The sequence below is a fragment of the Ranitomeya imitator genome, chromosome 1, assembly GCF_032444005.1.
Source record: "Ranitomeya imitator isolate aRanImi1 chromosome 1, aRanImi1.pri, whole genome shotgun sequence".
In the NCBI taxonomy this organism is placed as follows: domain Eukaryota; kingdom Metazoa; phylum Chordata; class Amphibia; order Anura; family Dendrobatidae; genus Ranitomeya; species Ranitomeya imitator.
In genome coordinates, this window is record NC_091282.1 from 1085098398 (window position 1) to 1085123417 (window position 25020).

Below are 25020 nucleotides of genomic sequence, written 5' to 3' on the forward strand. Positions count from 1 at the left end.
AGTGTAACACACCATCTCTCTCCACCCCATACCCATTTTGTAGGCCTAATGCTGTGTACTTTTCTACAACTACTAAACGAGAGTCGGAAGACCGAAGCAATGGCAAGGAAACCTGGGGAACACCTTGGAGTGTAACACACCATCTCTCTCCACCCCATACCCAATTTGTAGGCCTAATGCAGCCTACTTTCCGACACCTACTAAACGAGAGCATGAAGATCGAAGCTCAGGAAAGGCTACCTGGTGAAAACCTTGGAGTGTAACACAACCTGTCTCTACACCCCATACCAAATTTGTAGGCCTAATGCAGCGTAGTTTCCACCAACTACTAAACGAGAGCCGGAAGATCGAAGCTCATGAAAGGCAACCCGGGGAACACCTTGGAGTGTAACACAACCTCTCTCTACACCACGAAAGGGCTGATTCTTAGGAAGGAAGGCTGTTGTAAATAAGCATTGCGCGTCCGAGGGTGATTATATTCTTATTCGGTATCTACTCACCCTCGGACGCGCCATGCTTCTTGATTTGTAATTAATGTTTATTTGCAATGTGCTTTTGACTTACTCAATTATTTTTTTAATTATTGATTTTATTAAATTAATAGTTTAACATCTTATTGGAAATAATTTAAAGGAGACGCGACAGGACAACACTCGGTGGATGCCATATCTGTGTTAACAACTCCAAAAAACTTTCAGTTAACTTCTTGCAGGAGAAAGAAATTGTAGCTGTTGGACCTTTGTAGTACAGTTCCAGATATTTGTTGTGTGTTTGTTTTGATTGTTAAAATGTCTGCATTTGAGATCTCAACACGATCTTATTTTTTATAATCAAATTAATTTTTTAAATATTTTATTAGGTTGGTTCAAGGGGTACACGGGCCGCAGTAGACAGGTCAGTGGAGGCCTAGTGGAAGGAGGGACCGCAGATGCGCCACTGTTTCACCCATACACAATTAGTAGGCCTAATGCAGCGTAGTTTCCAACAGCTACTAAACGAGAGCCGGAAGATCGAAGCTCAGGAAAGGCAACCTGGGGAACACCTTGGAGTGTAACACAACCTCTCTCTACACCACGGAAGGGCTGATTCTTAGGAAGGAAGGCTGTTGTAAATAAGCATTGCGCGTCCGAGGGTGATTATATTCTTATTCGGTATCTACTCACCCTCGGACGCGCCATGCTTCTTGATTTGTAATTAATGTTTATTTGCAATGTGCTTTTGACTTACTCAATTATTTTTTTAATTATTGATTTTATTAAATTAATAGTTTAACATCTTATTGGAAATAATTTAAAGGAGACGCGACAGGACAACACTCGGTGGATGCCATATCTGTGTTAACAACTCCAAAAAACTTTCAGTTAACTTCTTGCAGGAGAAAGAAATTGTAGCTGTTGGACCTTTGTAGTACAGTTCCAGATATTTGTTGTGTGTTTGTTTTGATTGTTAAAATGTCTGCATTTGAGATCTCAACACGATCTTATTTTTTATAATCAAATTAATTTTTTTTATATTTAATGATGTTGGTTCAAGGGGTACACGGGCAGCAATAGACAGGTCAGTGGAGGCCTAGTGGAAGGAGTGACGGCAGACAGGCATCAAAGGCCTAACATTGGGCTGGCTGTAGGCAAGTTAAAATTGGTTCCAGGGGAACACGGCCATCAGTGGCCTGGTCAGTGTAGTTGTAGTTGAAAGAACGGGACGCAGACAGGCTTCGAAGGCCTAACATAATAACATAGGGCTGGCTGTAGGCAAGTTAAAATTGGTTCCAAGGGAACACGGCCATCAGTGGCCTGGTCAGTGTAGTTGTAGTTGAAAGAACGGGACGCAGACAGGCTTCGAAGGCCTAACATAACAAACTTGGGCTGGCTGTAGGCACTTTTAAATTTGTTCCAGGGGTACATGGGCAGCAGTGTATGGTCAGTGGAAGTCTAGTGGAAGGAGTGACCGCAGACAGGCTTCCAAGGCCTAACATAACAAACTTGGGCTGGCTGTAGGCACTTTTAAATTGGTTCCAGGGGTACACGGGCAGCAGTGGTCTGGTCTGTGGAAGTCTAGTGGAAGGAGTGACCGCAGACAGGCTTCGAAGGCCTAACATAACAAACTTGGGCTGGCTGTAGGCACTTTTAAATTGGTTCCAGGGGTACACGGGCAGCAGTGGTCTGGTCAGTGGAAGTCTAGTGGAAGGAGTGACCGCAGACAGGCTTCCAAGGCCTAACATAACAAACTTGGGCTGGCTGTAGGCACTTTTAAATTGGTTCCAGGGGTACACGGGCAGCAGTGGTCTGGTCAGTGGAAGTCTAGTGGAAGGAGTGACCACAGACAGGCTTCGAAGGCCTAACATAACAAACTTGGGCTGGCTGTAGGCACTTTTAAATTGGTTCCAGGGGTACACGGGCAGCAGTGGTCTGGTCAGTGGAAGTCAAGTGGAAGGAGTGACCGCAGACAGGCTTCCAAGGCCTAACATAACAAACTTGGGCTGGCTGTAGGCACTTTTAAATTGGTTCCAGGGGTACACGGGCAGCAGTGGTCTGGTCTGTGGAAGTCTAGTGGAAGGAGTGACCGCAGACAGGCTTCGAAGGCCTAACATAATAACATAGGGCTGGCTGTAGGCAAGTTAAAATTGGTTCCAAGGGAACACGGCCATCAGTGGCCTGGTCAGTGTAGTTGTAGTTGAAAGAACGGGACGCAGACAGGCTTCGAAGGCCTAACATAACAAACTTGGGCTGGCTGTAGGCACTTTTAAATTTGTTCCAGGGGTACATGAGCAGCAGTGTATGGTCAGTGGAAGTCTAGTGGAAGGAGTGACCGCAGACAGGCTTCCAAGGCCTAACATAACAAACTTGGGCTGGCTGTAGGCACTTTTAAATTGGTTCCAGGGGTACACGGGCAGCAGTGGTCTGGTCAGTGGAAGTCTAGTGGAAGGAGTGACCGCAGACAGGCTTCCAAGGCCTAACATAACAAACTTGGGCTGGCTGTAGGCACTTTTAAATTGGTTCCAGGGGTACACGGGCAGCAGTGGTCTGGTCTGTGGAAGTCTAGTGGAAGGAGTGACCGCAGACAGGCTTCGAAGGCCTAACATAACAAACTTGGGCTGGCTGTAGGCACTTTTAAATTGGTTCCAGGGGTACACGGGCAGCAGTGGTCTGGTCAGTGGAAGTCAAGTGGAAGGAGTGACCGCAGACAGGCTTCCAAGGCCTAACATAACAAACTTGGGCTGGCTGTAGGCACTTTTAAATTGGTTCCAGGGGTACACGGGCAGCAGTGGTCTGGTCTGTGGAAGTCTAGTGGAAGGAGTGACCGCAGACAGGCTTCGAAGGCCTAACATAATAACATAGGGCTGGCTGTAGGCAAGTTAAAATTGGTTCCAAGGGAACACGGCCATCAGTGGCCTGGTCAGTGTAGTTGTAGTTGAAAGAACGGGACGCAGACAGGCTTCGAAGGCCTAACATAACAAACTTGGGCTGGCTGTAGGCACTTTTAAATTTGTTCCAGGGGTACATGGGCAGCAGTGTATGGTCAGTGGAAGTCTAGTGGAAGGAGTGACCGCAGACAGGCTTCCAAGGCCTAACATAACAAACTTGGGCTGGCTGTAGGCACTTTTAAATTGGTTCCAGGGGTACACGGGCAGCAGTGGTCTGGTCAGTGGAAGTCTAGTGGAAGGAGTGACCGCAGACAGGCTTCGAAGGCCTAACATAACAAACTTGGGCTGGCTGTAGGCACTTTTAAATTGGTTCCAGGGGTACACGGGCAGCAGTGGTCTGGTCTGTGGAAGTCTAGTGGAAGGAGTGACCGCAGACAGGCTTCGAAGGCCTAACATAACAAACTTGGGCTGGCTGTAGGCACTTTTAAATTGGTTCCAGGGGTACACGGGCAGCAGTGGTCTGGTCAGTGGAAGTCTAGTGGAAGGAGTGACCGCAGACAGGCTTCCAAGGCCTAACATAACAAACTTGGGCTGGCTGTAGGCACTTTTAAATTGGTTCCAGGGGTACACGGGCAGCAGTGGTCTGGTCTGTGGAAGTCTAGTGGAAGGAGTGACCGCAGACAGGCTTCGAAGGCCTAACATAATAACATAGGGCTGGCTGTAGGCAAGTTAAAATTGGTTCCAAGGGAACACGGCCATCAGTGGCCTGGTCAGTGTAGTTGTAGTTGAAAGAACGGGACGCAGACAGGCTTCGAAGGCCTAACATAACAAACTTGGGCTGGCTGTAGGCACTTTTAAATTTGTTCCAGGGGTACATGGGCAGCAGTGTATGGTCAGTGGAAGTCTAGTGGAAGGAGTGACCGCAGACAGGCTTCCAAGGCCTAACATAACAAACTTGGGCTGGCTGTAGGCACTTTTAAATTGGTTCCAGGGGTACACGGGCAGCAGTGGTCTGGTCAGTGGAAGTCTAGTGGAAGGAGTGACCGCAGACAGGCTTCCAAGGCCTAACATAACAAACTTGGGCTGGCTGTAGGCACTTTTAAATTGGTTCCAGGGGTACACGGGCAGCAGTGGTCTGGTCTGTGGAAGTCTAGTGGAAGGAGTGACCGCAGACAGGCTTCGAAGGCCTAACATAACAAACTTGGGCTGGCTGTAGGCACTTTTAAATTGGTTCCAGGGGTACACGGGCAGCAGTGGTCTGGTCAGTGGAAGTCTAGTGGAAGGAGTGACCGCAGACAGGCTTCCAAGGCCTAACATAACAAACTTGGGCTGGCTGTAGGCACTTTTAAATTGGTTCCAGGGGTACACGGGCAGCAGTGGTCTGGTCAGTGGAAGTCTAGTGGAAGGAGTGACCGCAGACAGGCTTCCAAGGCCTAACATAACAAACTTGGGCTGGCTGTAGGCACTTTTAAATTGGTTGCAGGGGTACACGGGCAGCAGTGGTCTGGTCAGTGGAAGTCTAGTGGAAGGAGTGACCGCAGACAGGCTTCGAAGGCCTAACATAACAAAATTGGGCTGGCTGTAGGCACTTTAAATTGGTTCCAGGGGTACATGGGCAGCAGTGTATGGTCAGTGGAAGTCTAGTGGAAGGAGTGACGGCAGACAGTCTTCGAAGGCCTGACATAACAAAATTGGGCTGACTGTAGGCACTTTTAAATTGGTTCCAGGGTAACACGGCCAGCAGTGGCCTGGTCAGTGTAGTAGTTGTAGAAAGAAGGGACCGCAGACAGGCTTCGAAGGCCTAACATAACAAAAATGTCAAAACAATGGTATTGTCAGTGCCAGGCATTGAAGGATGTCAGCGCCTAGACTACACATTGGTGAAGCTGTGAGAGATAATTTTGCTAGTGGTAGAGCACTGTTTGAGCTGGGGGGGAGAACTGTCTTGTGGCCGGCGGTACAGGCACAGGGCCCCTCATATTACAACGGTGTGTCTGACGTTGGGTGCGCACCACCACGCCAGAGACACTTTATTGTACTATGAGGGACCCAGTGGCAGTGCCGTCGACCAAAAGCGGCCACACCCACCTCTTCAGACAAACAGCACTCTCAAGGGTCCAAGCGCAAAGTGGCGATAGCACGGCCCCGTGTGGGGAGTTTGGCCATTTCGTGAGGTGGAAACATGTCGTATGCTGGACAATCAGGTGAAGAAAATTACGAGATTGGAAAAGTCATTCAGAATAGTCCACAGGCAAGACCTTTTCATAGGAAAGCTAGGTGTCAGCCGGGCAGGGTGGGGCAAAAGATTTTGAAATCCAGTTGTGGTTCATTTTAATGAAGGTTAGATCATCTACATTTTGGGTAGCCAGACAAGTCCTTTTTTCTGTTAGTATTGAACCTGCAGCACTGAATACTCTTTCTGATAGGACACTAGCTGCCGGGCAAGCAAGCTCCTGCAATGCATATTCTGCCAATTCTGGCCAGGTGTCTAATTTGGATGCCCAGTAATCAAATGGGAATGACGGTTGAGGGAGAACGTCGATAAGGGATGAAAAAATGTTTGTAACCATACTGGACAAATGTTGTCTCCTGTCACTTTGAATTGATGCTGCAGTACCTGTCCTGTCTGCGGTCATAGAAAAATCACTCCACAACCTGGTCAGAAAACCCCTCTGGCCAACGCCACTTCTGATTTCTGCCCCTCTAACACCTCTGGTCTGCTGGCCCCTGGAGCTCGTGTGAGAACGATCACGGGCGCTGTGTGCAGGGAATGCCAGAAGCAAACGGTCAACAAGAGTTGATTGTTTTGTTGCTAATATTAGTTCCAAGTTCTCATGTGGCATAATATTTTGCAATTTGCCTTTATAGCGAGGATCAAGGAGGCAGGCCAACCAGTAATCGTCATCGTTCATCATTTTTGTAATGCGTGTGTCCCTTTTGAGGATACGCAAGGCATAATCCGCCATGTGGGCCAAAGTTCCCGTTGTCAAATCTGCGGTTGTGCTTGGTTGAGGGGCAGTTGCAGGCAAATCTACGTCACTTGTGTCCCTCAAAAAACCAGAACCCGGCCTTGCCACGCCACCAATTTCCCGTGCCCCCGGGAAAGCTTCCTCATTAAAAATATACTCATCCCCATCATCCTCCTCATCCTCCACCTCCTCTTCGCCCGGTACCTCGTCATGTACACTGCCCTGACCAGACAATCGCTGACTGTCATCAAGGCTTTCCTCTTCCTCTGGTGCAGACGCCTGATCCTTTATGTGCGTCAAACTTTGCATCAGCAGACGCATTAGGGGGATGCTCATGCTTATTATGGCGTTGTCTGCACTAACCAGCCGTGTGCATTCCTCAAAACACTGAAGGACTTGACACATGTCTTGAATCTTCGACCACTGCACACCTGACAACTCCATGTCTGCCATCCTACTGCCTGCCCGTGTATGTGTATCCTCCCACAAAAACATAACAGCCCGCCTCTGTTCGCACAGTCTCTGAAGCATGTGCAGTGTTGAGTTCCACCTTGTTGCAACGTCTATGATTAGGCGATGCTGGGGAAGGTTCAAAGAACGCTGATAGGTCTGCATACGGCTGGAGTGTACAGGCGAACGGCGGATATGTGCGCAAAGTCCACGCACTTTGAGGAGCAGGTCGGATAACCCCGGATAACTTTTCAGGAAGCACTGCACCACCAGGTTTAAGGTGTGAGCCAGGCAAGGAATGTGTTTCAGTTGGGAAAGGGAGATGGCAGCCATGAAATTCCTTCCGTTATCACTCACTACCTTGCCTGCCTCAAGATCTACAGTGCCCAGCCACGACTGCGTTTCTTGCTGCAAGAACTCGGACAGAACTTCCGCGGTGTGTCTATTGTCGCCCAAACACTTCATAGCCAATACAGCCTGCTGACGTATGCCAGTAGCTGCCCCATAATGGGAGACCTGGTGTGCAACAGTGGCAGGTGCGGATGGAGTGTTTGTGCGACTGCGGTCTGTGGACGAGCTCTTGCTTCTGCAGGAGGACGAGGAGGAGGAGGAGGAGGAGGAGGGGGTGCGAACGGCTACAGACAACTGTTTACTAGACCGTGGGCTAGGCAGAACTGTCCCAAACTTGCTGTCCCCTGTGGACCCTGAATCCACCACATTTACCCAGTGTGCCGTGATGGACACGTAACGTCCCTGGCCATGCCTACTGGTCCATGCATCTGTTGTCAGGTGCACCTTTGTGCTCACAGATTGCCTGAGTGCATGGACGATGCGCTCTTTAACATGCTGGTGGAGGGCTGGGATGGCTTTTCTGGAAAAAAAGTGTCGACTGGGTAGCTCGTAGCGTGGTACAGCGTAGTCCATCAGGGCTTTGAAAGCTTCGCTTTCAACTAACCGGTAGGGCATCATCTCTAACGAGATTAGTCTAGCTATGTGGGCGTTCAAACCCTGTGTACGCGGATGCGAGGCTAAGTATTTCCTTTTTCTAACCATAGTCTCATGTAGGGTGAGCTGGACTGGAGAGCTGGAGATCGTGGAACTAGCGGGGGTGCCGGTGGACATGGCAGACTGAGAGACGGTGGGAGATGGTATTGTTGCCGCCGGTGCCCTAGATGCAGTGTTTCCTACTACGAAACTGGTGATTCCCTGACCCTGACTGCTTTGGCCTGGCAAAGATACCTGCACAGATACAGCAGGTGGTGCGCTAAATGGTGGTCCTACACTGCCGGAAGGGATGTTGCGTTGATGACTAGCTTCATTGGCCGAGGGTGCAACAACCTTAAGGGACGTTTGGTAGTTAGTCCAAGCTTTCAAATGCATGGTGGTTAAATGTCTATGCATGCAACTAGTATTGAGACTTTTCAGATTCTGACCTCTGCTTAAGGAAGTAGAACATTTTTGACAGATGACTTTGCGCTGATCAATTGGATGTTGTTTAAAAAAATGCCAGACTGCACTCTTTCTAGCATCGGATACCTTTTCAGGCATTGCAGACTGAGCTTTAACCGGATGGCCACGCTGTCCTCCACCAGGTTTTGGCTTTGCCACGCGTTTTGGGCAAGATACGGGCCCGGCAGATGGAACCTGTGGCGATGTTGATGCCTGCTGCGGCCCCTCCTCCTCCTCTGCTTCAGAACTGCTGCCGCCTGCACCCTGTTCCCCCAATGGCTGCCAATCGGGGTCAAGAACTGGGTCATCTAATAACTCTTCTTGTACCTCCTGCGCAACTTCGTCTGTGTCACCGTGTCGTTCGGTGGTATAGCGTTCGTGATGGGGCAACATAGTCTCATCAGGGTCTGATTCTTGATCAGCACCCTGCGAGGGCAATGTTGTGGTCTGAGTCAAAGGACCAGCATAGTAGTCTGGCTGTGGCTGTGCGTCAGTGCACTCCATGTCAGATTCAATTTGTAATGGGCATGGACTGTTAACTGCTTCACTTTCTAAGCCAGGGACGGTATGTGTAAAGAGCTCCATGGAGTAACCCGTTGTGTCGCCTGCTGCATTCTTCTCTGTTGTTGTTGTTTTTGCTGAAGAGGACAAGGAAGTGACTTGTCCCTGACCGTGAACATCCACTAACGACGCGCTGCTTTTACTTTTACCAGTTTCACGAGAGGAGGCAAAAGAGCTAGAGGCTGAGTCAGCAAGATAAGCCAAAACTTGCTCTTGCTGCTCCGGCTTTAAAAGCGGTTTTCCTAATCCCAGAAAAGGGAGCGTTCGAGGCCTTGTGTAGCCGGACGACGAACCTGGCTCCACAGCTCCAGACTTAGGTGCAATATTTTTTTCCCCACGACCACCTGATGCTCCACCACTACCACTACCCTCATTACCAGCTGACAATGAACGCCCCCGGCCACGACCTCTTCCACTAGACTTCCTCATTGTTTTAAAAACGTAACCAAACTAACGTTATTTGTTGCAGTCACACAACTTACACGGTGAGCTATAACTTCAGTATGATTTAGCTACCCCTTTACAGGTTGGTGAGACCACAGCGAAAATCAGGCCCAATGTTACACACTCTTTTTTTGGTGGCTGCAAATTAGAGAGATGCCCCACACGCAGGACTGTCACTGAAGCACAAATGTTAATATTAATGTCACACTATTAATTTTTTTTTATTTTTATTTTTTTCAGGAACACTTTAGAAACCCCCCAAAAAAAAAAAAATAGATTTTTGCAGGGAGAATTTAGAAAACAAATGTAACAAACTATATGCTTTCTATGGGCCACTGAGTGAGAGATGACGCACACAGGAATCAGGAGTGGCACACAAGCCCAGAGGCCAATATTTTTCTACCAATGATTGATGGAGTTATTTTCTCTGGTAGATTTTGGAACCCAAATCAAGGAAAAAAAATATAGGCTTTCTATGGACCACAATTGGAGAGAGAGAGAGAGAGAGAGAGAGAGAGAGAGAGATGGCACACCCAGGAGTCAAGACTGGCACACAAGCAGAAAGGCCAATATTAATCTCCCATTTTTGGGGGGGGTTTGTTTTTTTTTTTTTTTTTTTTTTTTTTTTTCAGGGAGACTTTAGAAAAAAAAATAATAAAAAAAATATGATTTTATCAGGAAGAATTTAGAAACCAAATAAAATAAAATTATTTTTTCAGGGAGAATTTATAAAACAAATAAAAACAAAAATAGGCGTTCTATGGCCCACTGACTGAGAGATGACGCACACAGGAGTCAGGAGTGGCACACAAGCCCAGAGGCCAATATTTTTCTACCAATGATTGATGTAGTTATTTTCTCTGGTAGATTTTGGAACCCAAATCAAGGAAAAAAAATATAGGCTTTCTATGGACCACAATTGGAGAGAGAGAGAGAGAGAGAGAGAGAGAGATGGCACACCCAGGAGTCAAGACTGGCACACAAGCAGAAAGGCCAATATTAATCTCCCACTGTTTTTTTTGTTTGTTTTTTTTTTTTTTTTTTCAGGGAGACTTTAGAAAAAAAAATAATAAAAAAAATATGATTTTATCAGGAAGAATTTAGAAACCAAATAAAATAAAATGATTTTTTCAGGGAGAATTTATAAAACAAATAAAAACAAAAATAGGCGTTCTATGGCCCACTGACTGAGAGATGACGCACACAGGAGTCAGGAGTGGCACACAAACCCAGAGGCCAATATTTTTCTACCAATGATTGATGTAGTTATTTTCTCTGGTAGATTTTAGAACCCAAATCAAGGAAAAAAAATATAGGCTTTCTATGGACCACAATTGGAGAGAGAGAGAGAGAGAGAGAGAGAGAGAGAGATGGCACACCCAGGAGTCAAGACTGGCACACAAGCAGAAAGGCCAATATTAATCTCCCACTGTTTTTTTTGGTTGTTTTTTTTTTTTTTTTTTCAGGGAGACTTTAGAAAAAAAAATAATAAAAAAAATATGATTTTATCAGGAAGAATTTAGAAACCAAATAAAATAAAATGATTTTTTCAGGGAGAATTTATAAAACAAATAAAACCAAAAATAGGCGTTCTATGGCCCACTGACTGAGAGATGACGCACCCAGGAGTCAAGACTGGCACACAAGCAGAAAGGCCAATATTAATCTCCCACTGTTTTTTTTTTTTTTTTTCAGGGAGACTTTAGAAAAAAAAATAATAAAAAAAATATGATTTTATCAGGAAGAATTTAGAAACCAAATAAAATAAAATGATTTTTTCAGGGAGAATTTAGAAAACAAATAGAACCAAAAATAGGCGTTCTATGGCCCACTGACTGAGAGAGAGAGAGAGATGGAACGCTTAGTACTGGCACACAAGCCCAAAGGGCAATATTAATCTCCCTTTTTTTTTCCAGGGAGAATTTCTAAAACCCAAAAAAAAAAAAAAATAGGCTTTCTATGGCCCACTATTTGTGAGAGAGATGGGACGCTCAGGACTGGCACAGATGGCACGCTCAGGACTGGCACAGAAGCCCAGAGGCCAATATTAATCTCCCTTTTTTTCTGGGAGAATTTATAAAACCAAAAAAATATTTAAATAGGCTTTCTATGGCCCACTATTTGTGAGAGAGATGGCACGCTCAGGACTGGCACAGATGGCACGCTCACAACTGGCACACAAGCCCAGAGGCCAATATTAATCTCCCTTTTTTCAGGGAAAATTTATAAAACCAAAAAAAAAATTAAATAGGCTTTCTATGGCCCACTATTTGTGAGAGAGATGGCACGCTCAGGACTGGCACAGATGGCACGCTCACAACTGGCACACAAGCCCAGAGGCCAATATTAATCTCCCTTTTTTCAGGGAAAATTTATAAAACAAAAAAAAAAATTAAATAGGCTTTCTATGGCCCACTATTTGTGAGAGAGATGGCACGCTCAGGGCTGGCACAGATGGCACGCTCAGGACTGGCACACAAGCCCAGAGGCCAATATTAATCTCCCTTTTTTTCAGGGAGAATTTATAAAACCAAAAAAAAAATTAAATAGGCTTTCTATGGCCCACTATTTGTGAGAGAGATGGCACGCTCAGGGCTGGCACAGATGGCACGCTCAGGACTGGCACACAAGCCCAGAGGCCAATATTAATCTCCCTTTTTTTCAGGGAGAATTTATAAAACCCAAAAAAAAATAAAATAGGCTTTCTATGGCCCACTATTTGTGAGAGAGATGGCACACTCAGGACTGGCACACAAGCCCAAAGGCCAATATTAATCTCCCACTGTATTTTTATCAGGGAGAATTTATACACCCCACAAAAAAAAATACAGAAAAATGAAAAGGCTTTCTATGGCCCACTATGTGAGAGAGATGGCACACACAGGGATGGCACTCTAGCAGAAATGCCAAATTGCCAATCTTAATCTCCCACCAAAAAAAAAAAAAAAAAAAAAAACAGGGAATGTCCTACAATTACTATCTCCCTGCCTGCAGTAATCTCAGCCAGGTATGGCAGGCAGCTACTATCTCCCTGCCTGCAGTAATCTCAGCCAGGTATGGCAGGCAGCAATAAGGAGTGGACTGATGCACAAATGAAATAAAAAGTGTGGACAAACAAAAAAGATAGCTGTGCAGAAAGGAAGGAACAAGAGGATTTGTGCTTTGAAAAAAGCAGTTGGTTTGCACAGCGGCGTACACACAGCAATGCAGCTATCAGGGAGCCTTCTAGGGCAGCCCAATGAGCTACAGCGCTGAGGGGAAAAAAAAAAAAAAAAAAACTTCCACTGTCCCTGCACACCGAGGGTGGTGTTGGACAGTGCAAATCGCTGCAGCACAAGCGGTTTTGTGGTTAATGGACCCTGCCTAACGCTATCCCTGCTTCTGACAAAGCGGCAGCAACCTCTCCCTAAGCTCAGATCAGCAGCAGTAAGATGGCGGTCGGCGGGAACGCCTCTTTATAGCCCCTGTGACGTCGCAGACAGCAAGCCAATCACTGCAATGCCCTTCTCTAAGATGGTGGGGACCAGGACCTATGTCATCACGCTGCCCACACTCTGCGTTTACCTTCATTGGCTGAGAAATGGCGCTTTTCGCGTTATTGAAACGCGACTTTGGCGCGAAAGTCGCGTACCGCATGGCCGACCCCGCACAGGGGTCGGATCGGGTTTCATGAAACCCCGACTTAGCCAAAAGTCGGCGACTTTTGAAAATGTTCGACCCGTTTCGCTCAACCCTAGTCGTGTGTGATAATGACTGTAACCTGGTGGCAACCCTGAAGCTTGGCAAGCTCACACACGTAGCATGCCTGGCCCACATGCTCAACTTAGTGGTTCAGCTGTTTATGAAAACCTAGCCATATTGGCCTGAGTTACTTTTGAAGGTAAGCCACGTGTTCCTCAAGTTAGCTACAGCTGCTGCCAGTTTAGGTACTGCTGCAGTAGCACTTGCAAACCCAGCTCACCAACTTGTGTGCGATGCGACAACATACTGGGGCTCTGCATTACATATGATGGAAAGGTTTTGTGAGCAGAAGAGGGCAGTAGTTGAATGCCAGCTACAACATGCCCATTGGAATTCCGGTCAGCCTCCTCATATAACAACTAATGAATGGGTATGGATGACTTACATTTGTGAGGTTCTCCAAAACTTTGAAGATGGTGAGCAGCCATAATCGGCGTAACCATCCTGCTTCTGTGTCCAATCGCTGCTCACAATTAAAGAGGAAGATTTGCATGTGGACCAATTGGAGATAAGAGAAGAAAATACACAGGAAGATACTAACCAGCCCAGCCTTTTCTCATCTTCTCAGCGCAAATTGGGTGATAATGAGGAAGAGGAACAGAAGATGTTGCTTGCACTACAGAAGGTACTACCAACACCAGCTTCATCCCTTTCTGTTCAATGTGAATGGGCTGGAAAGGAGGAGGAGAGGAGATGGAGAGCCGTCCTCCTGGTGGGGACAGGGAAGTCTTGCCAGTTGAGATTCTGGCACACATGGCTGACTTTATGTCTCGCTGACTTACGCATGACCCTTGCCTTATACACATTTGGTTAACACTGATTACTGGTTGTTCCCTCTTCTCGACCCCTGTTACAAGGAGAGCTTTCCATCTCACCCTCCTATGGTAGGGCTACTAAAATGGAGCAATAGCAGAAGGTCCTAGTTGAACAATTAGTAAAAAAAATTCTTATCTAACAATGCAGGCGGCAGAGGCCATAGATCCTTGGGAGATGAGGTAGACACATACCAGGTCCAACAGATGCAAGGGAATACTATCAGAGGTCTGGGACTGTTTTGTTAGACCCTCCAAGTGCCCAGGCTCTCATGCATGGGATAGTCTGTCAAGGAGGGAAAAGTTTTTGAAGGTGCCAACCAAACCATAAATTGTTGTCTTCCAGGGTGTATTGCAGTCTCTTCTTTATGAGTCTAGGAGTCCCACTATGTAACAATTTTAACAGAATGTGTATGAGGGTCTACTTTATGTCTAATCCTTTATGTCTGTTACTGGGTGTATCGGAGTCCCGCTTTTACCGGTGACTAACTGTGAGTGCAGTTTTATTTTCCCCTCTACTGTAGTCATAGGCGACGGCGAAATACGATGATAGACGGCTTGGCTATTAAGGGGTGGATGAGACTTATTTTTCCTGTTTTTAATTTTGCCTTATTTACAAGTCATTATACAGGAAATTATGTCTCCTAACATTTTTTCCTGTAAGATCCATTTAATCTTAAAGGGAAGGTGCCGCGTTTTAATATTGTAAAAAAAAAAAAAACCTCTTTAATTCCTTATTTTCATAAGTTATTTTCAAGTGCATAGTATTTATTGTTTTTTTTTTTTATTCATTTTTTTTTCTGCCACTGGGCGCCGCCATTTTCATTTGCAGGACGGTAAGTGTAGCTGCACGACACTTACAGTCTTCACATACGGCTGCCCTGGACATAGACATCTGCAGTCGGGAGGCGACCCCATAGCTAGCATTATAAGCTTCTCTGCTCTGATGTGGCCACGCCCCCTGGGCGGTCTCCACATCACAGCAGAGGCAGGAGGTCGGCGCCATCTTGCTTTAGCCTACAGTGGAGTGTACCTGTGAGCTCCACTGTAGAGCCGTGCTGTTGGAGGGGCAGCTCCATCTGTCTCCTCTCACACTCAGCGGCCGTTCCCTGTCCTCTGCTGCCTGTAATCTCTAGAATCGCTAGAGAGGGTGAAGTGCTGGGGTCTGATGTCCTCTTATCAGGAGCTGCAGAGAGGTAACAGAGGGGGATGGGGGAGAATCTCTGTGCTGCTCCGACCCTGTCTCACTATAGCTCCTCACAGGACATCAGACCCTGCATCTATCACTATACTGTGCTGAGCCAAGTATCTAATCCTCTCCTTATAAGAGAGGATTGTGTGATAGTGTGATATCCTGTGTGATAGTGACTGCTGAGCTGTGTATCTAATCCTCTCCTGTGTGATACTGTCTGCTGAGCCGTGTATCTAATCCTCTCCTGTGTGATACTGTCTGCTGAGCCGTGTATCTAATCCTCTCCTGTGTGATACTGTCTGGTGAGCCATGTATCTAATCCTATCCTGTGCTGACCTGTGTATCTAATCCTCCTGTGTGATACTGTCTGCTGAGCCGTGTATCTAATCCTCTCCTGTGTGATACTGTCTGCTGAGCCGTGTATCTAATCCTCTCCTGTGTAATACTGTGTGCTGAGCCGTGTATCTAATCCTCTCCTGTGTGATACTGTCTGCTGAGCCGTGTATCTAATCCTATACTGTCTGCTGAGCCGTGTATCTAATCCTCTCCTGTGTAATACTGTGTGCTGAGCCGTGTATCTAATCCTCTCCTGTGTGATACTGTCTGCTGAGCCGTGTATCTAATCCTATACTGTCTGCTGAGCCGTGTATCTAATCCTCTCCTGTGTGATACGGTCTGCTGAGCCGTGTATCTAATCCTATACTGTGTGCTGAGCCGTGTATCTAATCCTCTCCTGTGTGATAGTGTCTGCTGAGCCGTGTATCTAATCCTCTCCTGTGTGATACTATCTGGTGAACTGTGTATCTAATCCTCTCCTGTGTGATACTGTCTGGTGAACCGTGTATCTAATCCTATCCTGTGCTGACCTGTGTATCTAATCCTGTGGAATACTGACTGTTGAGCCGTGTATCTAATCCTCTCCTGTGTGATACTGTCTGCTGAGCCGTGTATCTAATCCTATCCTGTGTGATACTGTCTGCTGAGCCGTGTATCTAATCCTATTCTGTGTGATACTGTCTGCTGAGCCGTGTATCTAATCATCTCCTGTGTAATACTGTCTGCTGAGCCGTGTATCTAATCCTATCCTGTGCTGACCTGTGTATCTAATCCTCCTGTGTGATACTGTCTGGTGAGCCATGTATCTAATCCTATCCTGTGCTGACCTGTGTATCTAATCCTCCTGTGGAATACTGACTGCTGAGCCGTGTATCTAATCCTCTCCTGTGTGATACTGTCTGGTGAGCCATGTATCTAATCCTATCCTGTGCTGACCTGTGTATCTAATCCTCCTGTGTGATACTGTCTGCTAAGCCGTGTATCTAATCCTCTCCTGTGTAATACTGTCTGCTGAGCCGTGTATCTAATCCTATCCTGTGCTGACCTGTGTATCTAATCCTCCTGTGGAATACTGACTGCTGAGCCGTGTATCTAATCCTATCCTGTGCTGACCTGTGTATCTAATCCTCCTGTGTGATACTGTCTGCTGAGCCGTGTATCTAATCCTCTCCTGTGTAATACTGTCTGCTGAGCCGTGTATCTAATCCTCTCCTGTGTGATACTGTCTGGTGAGCCATGTATCTAATCCTCTCCTGTGTGATACTGTCTGGTGAGCCATGTATCTAATCCTCTCCTGTGTGATACTGTCTGCTGAGCCGTGTATCTAATCCTCTCCTGTGTGATACTGTCTGGTGAACCGTGTATCTAATCCTATCCTGTGCTGACCTGTGTATCTAAGGCTATGTGCACACGTCCGGATTTTTAGCGTTTTTTTTTTTTGCGGAATTTCGCCATAAAAACGCTATAAATCCACTAAAAAAACGCTAACATTATGCATCCTATCATTTAGAATGCATTCCGCATTTTTTGTGCAGATGTTAGCGTTTTTTTCCGCAAAAAAAACGCATACCGCAAAAAATCCGGACATGCTCTATCTTTTTGCGGATTTCCTATCAAAAAGGACATTCCGGAAAATAAAAAAAAAAGCAAAAAAAACGCAAAAAATCCGCGCAAATTCCGCAAGAAATCCGCGCAAAAAAAGCACGCGGATTTCTGGCAGAATTCTCAGGATTATGTCAGGAAAAAATCCTGACGTGTGCACATAGCCTAATCCTGTGAAATACTGACTGCTGAGCCGTGTATCTAATCCTCTCCTGTGTGATACTATCTGGTGAACCGTGTATCTAATCCACTTCTATGCACTCCTCTCCCCCCTGCATATCTTTCCCCATTGCACACACAACTCAATGTGTACGATAACAGGAGCTGCGAGCGTCATGCTGTATTATGGCATTATGTGAGATCTATATGACGGTATTATGTGATCTGTATGGTGGTATTATGCTTGATCAGTATTGTGAGAATTATATGGTGGTATTGTGTGTGATCTATATGGCGGTATTATGTGAGAACACTGGCAGCATTGTGTGATCTATATGGCGGTATTATGTGAGAACACTATGGCAGTATTATGTGTGATCTATATGGTGGTATGTGAGAACACTGGCAGTATTATGTGTGATCTATATGGTGGTATGTGAGAACACTGGCAGCATTATGTGTGATCTATATGGCGGTATTATGTGAGAACACTATGGCAGTATTATGTGTGATCTATATGGCGGTATGTGAGAACACTGGCGGTATTATGTGTGATCTATATGGTGGTATGTGAGAACACTGGCGGTATTATGTGTGATCTGTATGGTGGTATTATGTGAGAACTGTATGACAGTATTGTGTGATCTATTTGATAGTATTGTGTGTGATCTATATGGCGGTATTATGTGAGAACACTATGGCAGTATTATGTGTGATCTATATGGCGGTATGTGAGAACACTGGCGGTATTATGTGTGATCTATATGGTGGTATTATGTGAGAACTGTATGACAGTATTGTGTGATCTATTTGATAGTATTGTGTGTGATCTATATGGTGGTATTATGTGAGAACACTATGGCAGTATTATGTGTGATCTATATGGCAGTATGTGAGAACACTGGCGGTATTATGTGTGATCTATATGGCGGTATGTGAGAACACTGGCGGTATTATGTGTGATCTATATGGTGGTATTATGTGAGAACTGTATGACAGTATTGTGTGATCTATTTGATAGTATTGTGTGTGATCTATATGGCGGTATTATGTGAGAACACTATGGCAGTATTATCTTCAGAAAGCGGACCCATTCTATGGTGGTTCTGGCTGAGCACCTGCACGCGGGTCTGGGGTAATAGAGGGGGCAGCATGACCTCCAGTTAGGTGCAGTCAGGGGAAAGCTGTTGAGGCAGCTGAAGAGAGGGGTCTCATTTTTATTGTTACTATATGGCTACATTTCCTTCCCAGCGTCACCCCGTACTTCGCCTGTCGCCTCCCTTTCACATATTGCCAGGACAGGATGGAGAAGACAGGATCTGAGGAGGGGAATGGAGTCTGCATGCAAAGTCTGGATCAGACCAGGCCATCAATCCGCAGAAATGTTTCCTGGATTTCTGTGGAGCAGACGGTCCATCCATGTGTATAAAAGACAGCGCTCTATGTACAATCCCTGGCTGCTCCGCGCACCGAACAAGGGGCCCCCATAGACCAGCACACTGCTCTCCTGAAATACTCTGTGCTGCTTTCACCCTGCTCCCTCCACCACATATCTCCCAGAATCCTTGCTGCCTGCCATCCTCGGTGACCGTCTACTTGTCAGTATAAGGCTGCTTTCACACTAGCGTCGGTACGGGCCTTTCGCAGTGCGTCGTACCGACGTATGCTGTGAAAGAAATGTCCGATGTGGGCAGCAGAAGCAGTCTTACGACGCTTCCGCTGCCCCTTTGTTAGGTCTGGGCATGAGGGGGCGGAGTTTCGGCCGTGCATACGCGGTCGAAAATGGTGGACTCGACGCACAAACGTTACATGTAACTTTTTTTGTGGCGGCGGTCCACCAAAACATGACGCAACCGTCGCACGACAGTTGTGACGTGTGGCAATACGTCGCAATGCGTCGGTAATGTTAGTCTATGGGGAAAAAACGCTTCCTGCAGACAACTTTGCAGGATGCGTTTTTTCTCCTGAATGACTCATTGCAACATACAGCCAACAACGCTAGTGTGAAAGTAGCCTAAGGCTGCCGTCCACTATCAGTATTTGGTCAGTATTTTACCTCAGTATTTGTAAGCCAAAACCAGGAGTGGGTGATAAATGCAGAAGTGGTGCATATGTTTCTATTATACTTTTCCTCTAATTGTTCCACTCCTGGTTTTGGCTTACAAATACTGAGGTAAAATACTGACCAAATACTGATAGTGTGACAGCAGCCATACTCTGCAGTCACAAACAAAATGGCTGCTCACTGGGTTCCTGAATATCATCCTCTCTAATCCCTTAGCAAACACCCAGAAGGGGAGGAGAGGAGACATCACACAGGTCAGCAGACTCCGCCCATAATTACTGCAGTGCTGTAATGTGAGCTATTTGTACACTAGGTTTTTCTGAAATTTCAGCAGCTGCTCCCCCTAGTGTTGAAAAGTGGAAATTCCAAAACTTTTCAAATTATTTTTCATATTTTACTAAATTATAAACAAATGATAATATTTTTTAAGAAAATGTAATCATTAATTCTTTACATTTTTACAATTTCTGAAAAAAAAATTTTTTTTTGATGGCACCTTCCCTTTAAGTTTTGTGTGTTATTGTCAGTTTGTAAAAGTTGAGTAATACTCTGACAACATTGCAGAGACGTGGAAGTCAGAGACGCATCCAGGCATCTTGCCCACACTGTTCCAATTCCATTTGAGCACTGTTTTCACCCATTTCAGCAATTTTCCTGCCCCACTCAGCCCTCCAGGAAGGGTCTTCTGGAAAAATGCTTGCATTTTCCATTGACTTCCATTATACTCATTACTTGATTCAAGTCTGTCCAACCATCAGACCTGCTCAATTTGAGTACCCAGCATTTTAGTGCTCGATCATCACTATTGCCAATGCTTTTGGCCATAACTGTATATAGTAAGGAATCCAAGATGGGGGACACTGCAACATAATGGAAGCAGGGGGCAACTCGTATGTCTTTATAGGATTTAGAATGCTACAAGGGCCCGTACATCTGACCAACATGTGTGGGCGGAATTGGGGCATCGTGGTCCATGCGACTCTAATTACGCCACTGCTTTGCACTTTCTGAAAATGTTTTAATAAAAAGTGCTCGAAATGTCATATGTGCCATAAAATGTTATACAATCAAGCTGTCACCTAGCTATATGCACAGAAAAAGAAAAAGGTTACAGATGTGAGAAAATGGCGACACATCCAAAATCTTTTTTACAATGTTCTGATTTTTTACCACCAAAATATTAAAAAAACTAAAGATCCAGGACAAGCAGCATGGAGCAGACACCATTAGATTTAGCTGTTAGTAGATGATCGTAAGGCTACTTTCACACTAGCGTCGTTTGGCCTCCGTCACAATGCGTCGTTTTGGAAAAAAAACGCATCCTGCAAAGTTGCCTGCAGGATGCGTTTTTTCTCCATAGACTTTCATTAGCGACGCATTGCGACGGATTGCCACATGTTGCATCCGTCGTGCGACGGATGCGACGCGTTTTTGCAGTCCGTCGGGACAAAAAAACGTTGCTTGCAATGGTTTTTTGTCCGTCGGTTCCGCTTTTTCCAACCGCGCATGCGCGGCCGGAACTCCACCCCCTCCTCCCCGGACCTAACAATGGGGTAGCGGATGCGTTGTAAAACTGCATCCGCTGCCCCCGTTGTGATTTTACTTCACAGCACTGCGACGGGCCCGTACCGACGCTAGTGTGAAAGTAGCCTTAGAGACTTTAGTGAGGGCAGTTTCAGTAGACTGTAAAGAGCAGAAACCTTATTGTAAATGGTGAAGAAGAGTTATCTGAGAGATAGTGGATTAAATGGGAGAGGACCAAATTAACACTGTTAACTACTGAGCCACAGTGTTGCCCTTATTAGGATCCATACTTTAACGAATCCCTCCAATGAATATTTTTTAATGAATCTGCGTATATCTGTCTGCCTCTGCTTTTGGGTACTGTGGCTTACACCCTTATAGGACACTGACTATGACTGACAGTGTTAAGGGGTCAATGACTGTGGATGCAATGTGTTTGAGCATCAGAATGTAAATGCGTGCTGTGAGGGTTCACACGTTTGCAGTGACATAGAGTGAACCCAAAATCATCAATACCTGGCACTGCCGCCGGCACTTGGGACTGGAGCGTTCAGCTGCATAGAAATACATGCAGCCGCTCGTTCCAAGTGCTGGTGGCAGCGCCGGGTATTGATGCGAGAGACTTGCGTGAGTTTCTCGCATTGCACTCGCAAATGTGACCCCGGCCTAAGCCTGAAGATCACCTTCAAGTGTCAGTAACTTGCTGCAGTCCAGATTATTCCTGGTTATGACACGTGTGACATACTGGGATATAAGAAACAGCTTGGTGAGAACTCACATGTTATAAAATATGTCAGCAATTAAGGGTAGACTCCCTTCGTGCCTTATGAAACAGGCGTTTTCGATCCTAAAACGATAAACATTAGTTATTGCTCTCGCCTGATAACATGGCCGAATATAAATAGATCTTTCTAAATCATAGTGATCATTTTAGTTGTTCCACCTGTATATGAATGATGACTACTTTTCTTTTTCTAATTCTTAGGGCACTACTTTTTTTTAGTTAGAATGCTTATCCTTCCTGACTCACTGATTATAATTGTTGTATTTGCTACCAAACTAACGCCTTAAAATGAAACCAATTCTTATAGGCAGTACCGTACCTTTATAACAACTTGTATTACCTGTGTTTCAAGTAATCAGATGTCTCACCCACGAATTACACAATTTAAATTTATATTAAGTTCTTAATTCTCTACAAAGATGCATGAATAGTAGATTTTCCCAGCTGAGCAGCAATAAGGGAAAGGTTCATGTACATTTAATGCAATATTCACAGTGGTTGACATGTGCTGCTGATTGATGGGGGTCATGAGACCCCACTAAACTATCAAAACTGTGTTCTGAAGTGTACAGCTGCTATAAGAGAGGCACAAGAGCAGTGCATGAGTTCCATAATACGTTTTAGGGCTCATACTCACTTGAGAGAAACTCAGATGTGTCTCGCACGTCAATTCCCGACACTGCACCCGGCACTCAGATTGGAGCGTGCGGACGCATAGCAATATATGTAGCCGCACGCTCTGCTCCTGAGTGCCAAGTGCAGTGCCGGGTATTGACGTGCGAGACTCATCTGAGTTTCTCTCAAGTGAGTATGAGCCCTTAGGGTCCATCTACTGCTCTGTGAGAGGGCTAGTAAGTATAGAACTACTACTGATCACTGTAACAGCAGTATATGAATGCAGAGGAGCGTATTTTTTCTCATCCAAGAGAATCAGGCTGATTATGCAAATCATACTCTAATCAAAGTGTGACCATAGTGAGATGCAAATCTCATGGATTAGTATTAATGGAAAAAAAATTACATCTTCTCTATTCTGTTAGGCCGGCGTCACACTTGCGAGTTTTACGGACGTAAGAGCGCAGAATCTACGTCCGTAAAACTCGCAAAAAATACGGCACAATTATTCTCTATGCCCCTGCTCCTATTTGCCGTATTTTACTGATCAGTATTATACGGCTTTCTACGGCCGTACAAAATCGCAGCATGCTGCGTTTGTCACCGTACTGCGCAAGAAATACGCCAATGAAAGTCTATGGAAGCGTCAAAAATACGGATTACACACGGACAAGCAGTGTGACTTGCGAGAAATACGCAGCGGTGTTAGAGAGAAAAGCCGGTAATTCAGTGCGGTGTACAGTAAAATCACACTGACAGCTTACAGTCCAATAGGTAGAATAAATGTGTACACATAGAATAGGTATATATATATATATATGTCAGTGAGACACATATATGTATATATATTAATATTTATTCCAGCGCTATACAGCTTGAAAGCCGGTAATTCAATTACCGGCTTTTTCTTTCTCCTTCCTAAAACCCGACATGATTTGAGACATGGTTTACATACAGTAAACCATGTCTTCTCTCCATTTTTTTTGCAGATTCCACACTACTAATGTCAGTAGTGTGTATCTGCAAAATTTGGCCGTTCTAGCTCTTAAAATAAATGGTTAAATGGCGGAAAAAATTGGCGTGGGCTCCCGCGCAATTTTCTCCGCCAGAGTAGTAAAGCCAGTGACTGAGGGCAGATATTAATAGCCTGGAGAGGGTCCACGGTTATTGGCCCCCCCCTGGCTAAAAATATCTGCCCCCAGCCACCCCAGAAAAGGCACATCTGGAAGATGCGCCTATTCTGGCACTTGGCCACTCTCTTCCCATTCCCGTGTAGCGGTGGGATATGGGGTAATGAAGGGTTAATGCCACCTTGCTATTGTAAGGTGACATTAAGCCTAATTAATAATGGAGAGGCGTCAATTATGACACCTATCCATTATTAATCCAATTGTAGTGAAGGGTTAAATAAAACACAAACACATTATTTAAAATTATTTTAATGAAATAAAAACAATGGGTGTTGCAGTATTTTATTCAACGCCCAATCCAGTCACTGAAGACCCTCGTTCTGTGAGTAAAAAAACATAATAAACCAACAATATACTTACCCTCCGCAGATCTGTAACGTCCAACGATGTAAATCCTTCTGAAGGGGTTAAAACATTTTGCAGCAAGGAGCTGTGCTAATGCAGGCTGCTCCTCGCTGCAAAACCCCAGGGAATGAGGCTAAAAATAGATCAATGATCTATATTTAGCTTCATTTGCGGTGAGGCGCCCTCTGCTGGCTGTTCATAGATCGTGGGAAATTACCTAGAAAGCTCCCTGGAAAGCGATGGGCTCCAACGTAGCGCCCCCGTATGCTAATTGCTATATGGCCGACTTCGAGGAGAGCCATATATATGCTCATTCCCTATTCCGTCAGAACGTTATCCTATGGAAACGCTATATCGACGACGTTTTCTGCATATGGGGGGGCACGTTGGAAGCCCTCGCCTCCTTTTTTGACTGGCCCAACACAGCCTGGCCGGGCATCTCTTTTACTATGTCCCACGACCACACCCGGATCAACTTCCTGGACACCATGGTCATCCTCCAGTCAGACGGCTCCATTTCTACCGACTTGTACACAAAGAGCACTGATCGGAATAGCCTGTTACATTTCACTAGTTTCCACCCTCCCGCTACAAAAAAATCGGTTCCCAAGTCCCAGTTTCAGCGAGTGTCCAAAATAGTGTCAGACGTAAATGTAAGGCCTGTTCGTCTCCAAGAAATGTCCACCAAATTTTCGGAACGGGGCTACCCGTTATCTGTCCTACAACAGGCTGTCGTACCCTCTCCTTTACGTTTAAACAGAGCTACCAATAGAATCCCATTCATACACACATATCATCCATTCGCATATATCCTGCATAGGTCTATCCGTCAAAACTGGCATCTACTATCTAAAGCCTATCCCCAGGTACCGGAATTTCAAAAACCTTTCCTCCCCAGCTTCAGACGCCCATCAAATCTCAAAGATTCTCTTGTGAGAGCAGACGTAGGGTCTTGTAAAACATCATCCCGCCAACAATTTTTACAGAATCCCCGTACGGGGACCTTTCCATGCCTCAACTGCGCGCAGTGTCACAATGTCCTCAAGGGCTCTTCCTTTCACCATCCCCGTTCTGGCAAAACATTTCGTGTCCCAGGGTACTTCACGTGTGCCTCTTCATGGGTCATATATCTCATCAAATGCCCCTGTGGTCTTCTCTACGTGGGAGAAACCACGCAATCTATACGCGATCGCATCTCAAAACATAAATCTACAATCCGCTGCAAGAATCTTCTATTACCAATTCCGTCACATTTCAGTAATTTGGGTCACAGTGTGTCACAGCTACAGTTTCAAGTGATTGAGCACATCTCCGCAAACAGACGGGGTGGGGACCGAGTGGCCAGGCTAAAGCGAAGGGAGGCCTTCTGGATCCACACGTTGGAGACCCTTCATCCATTGGGTCTCAATAGAGAATAT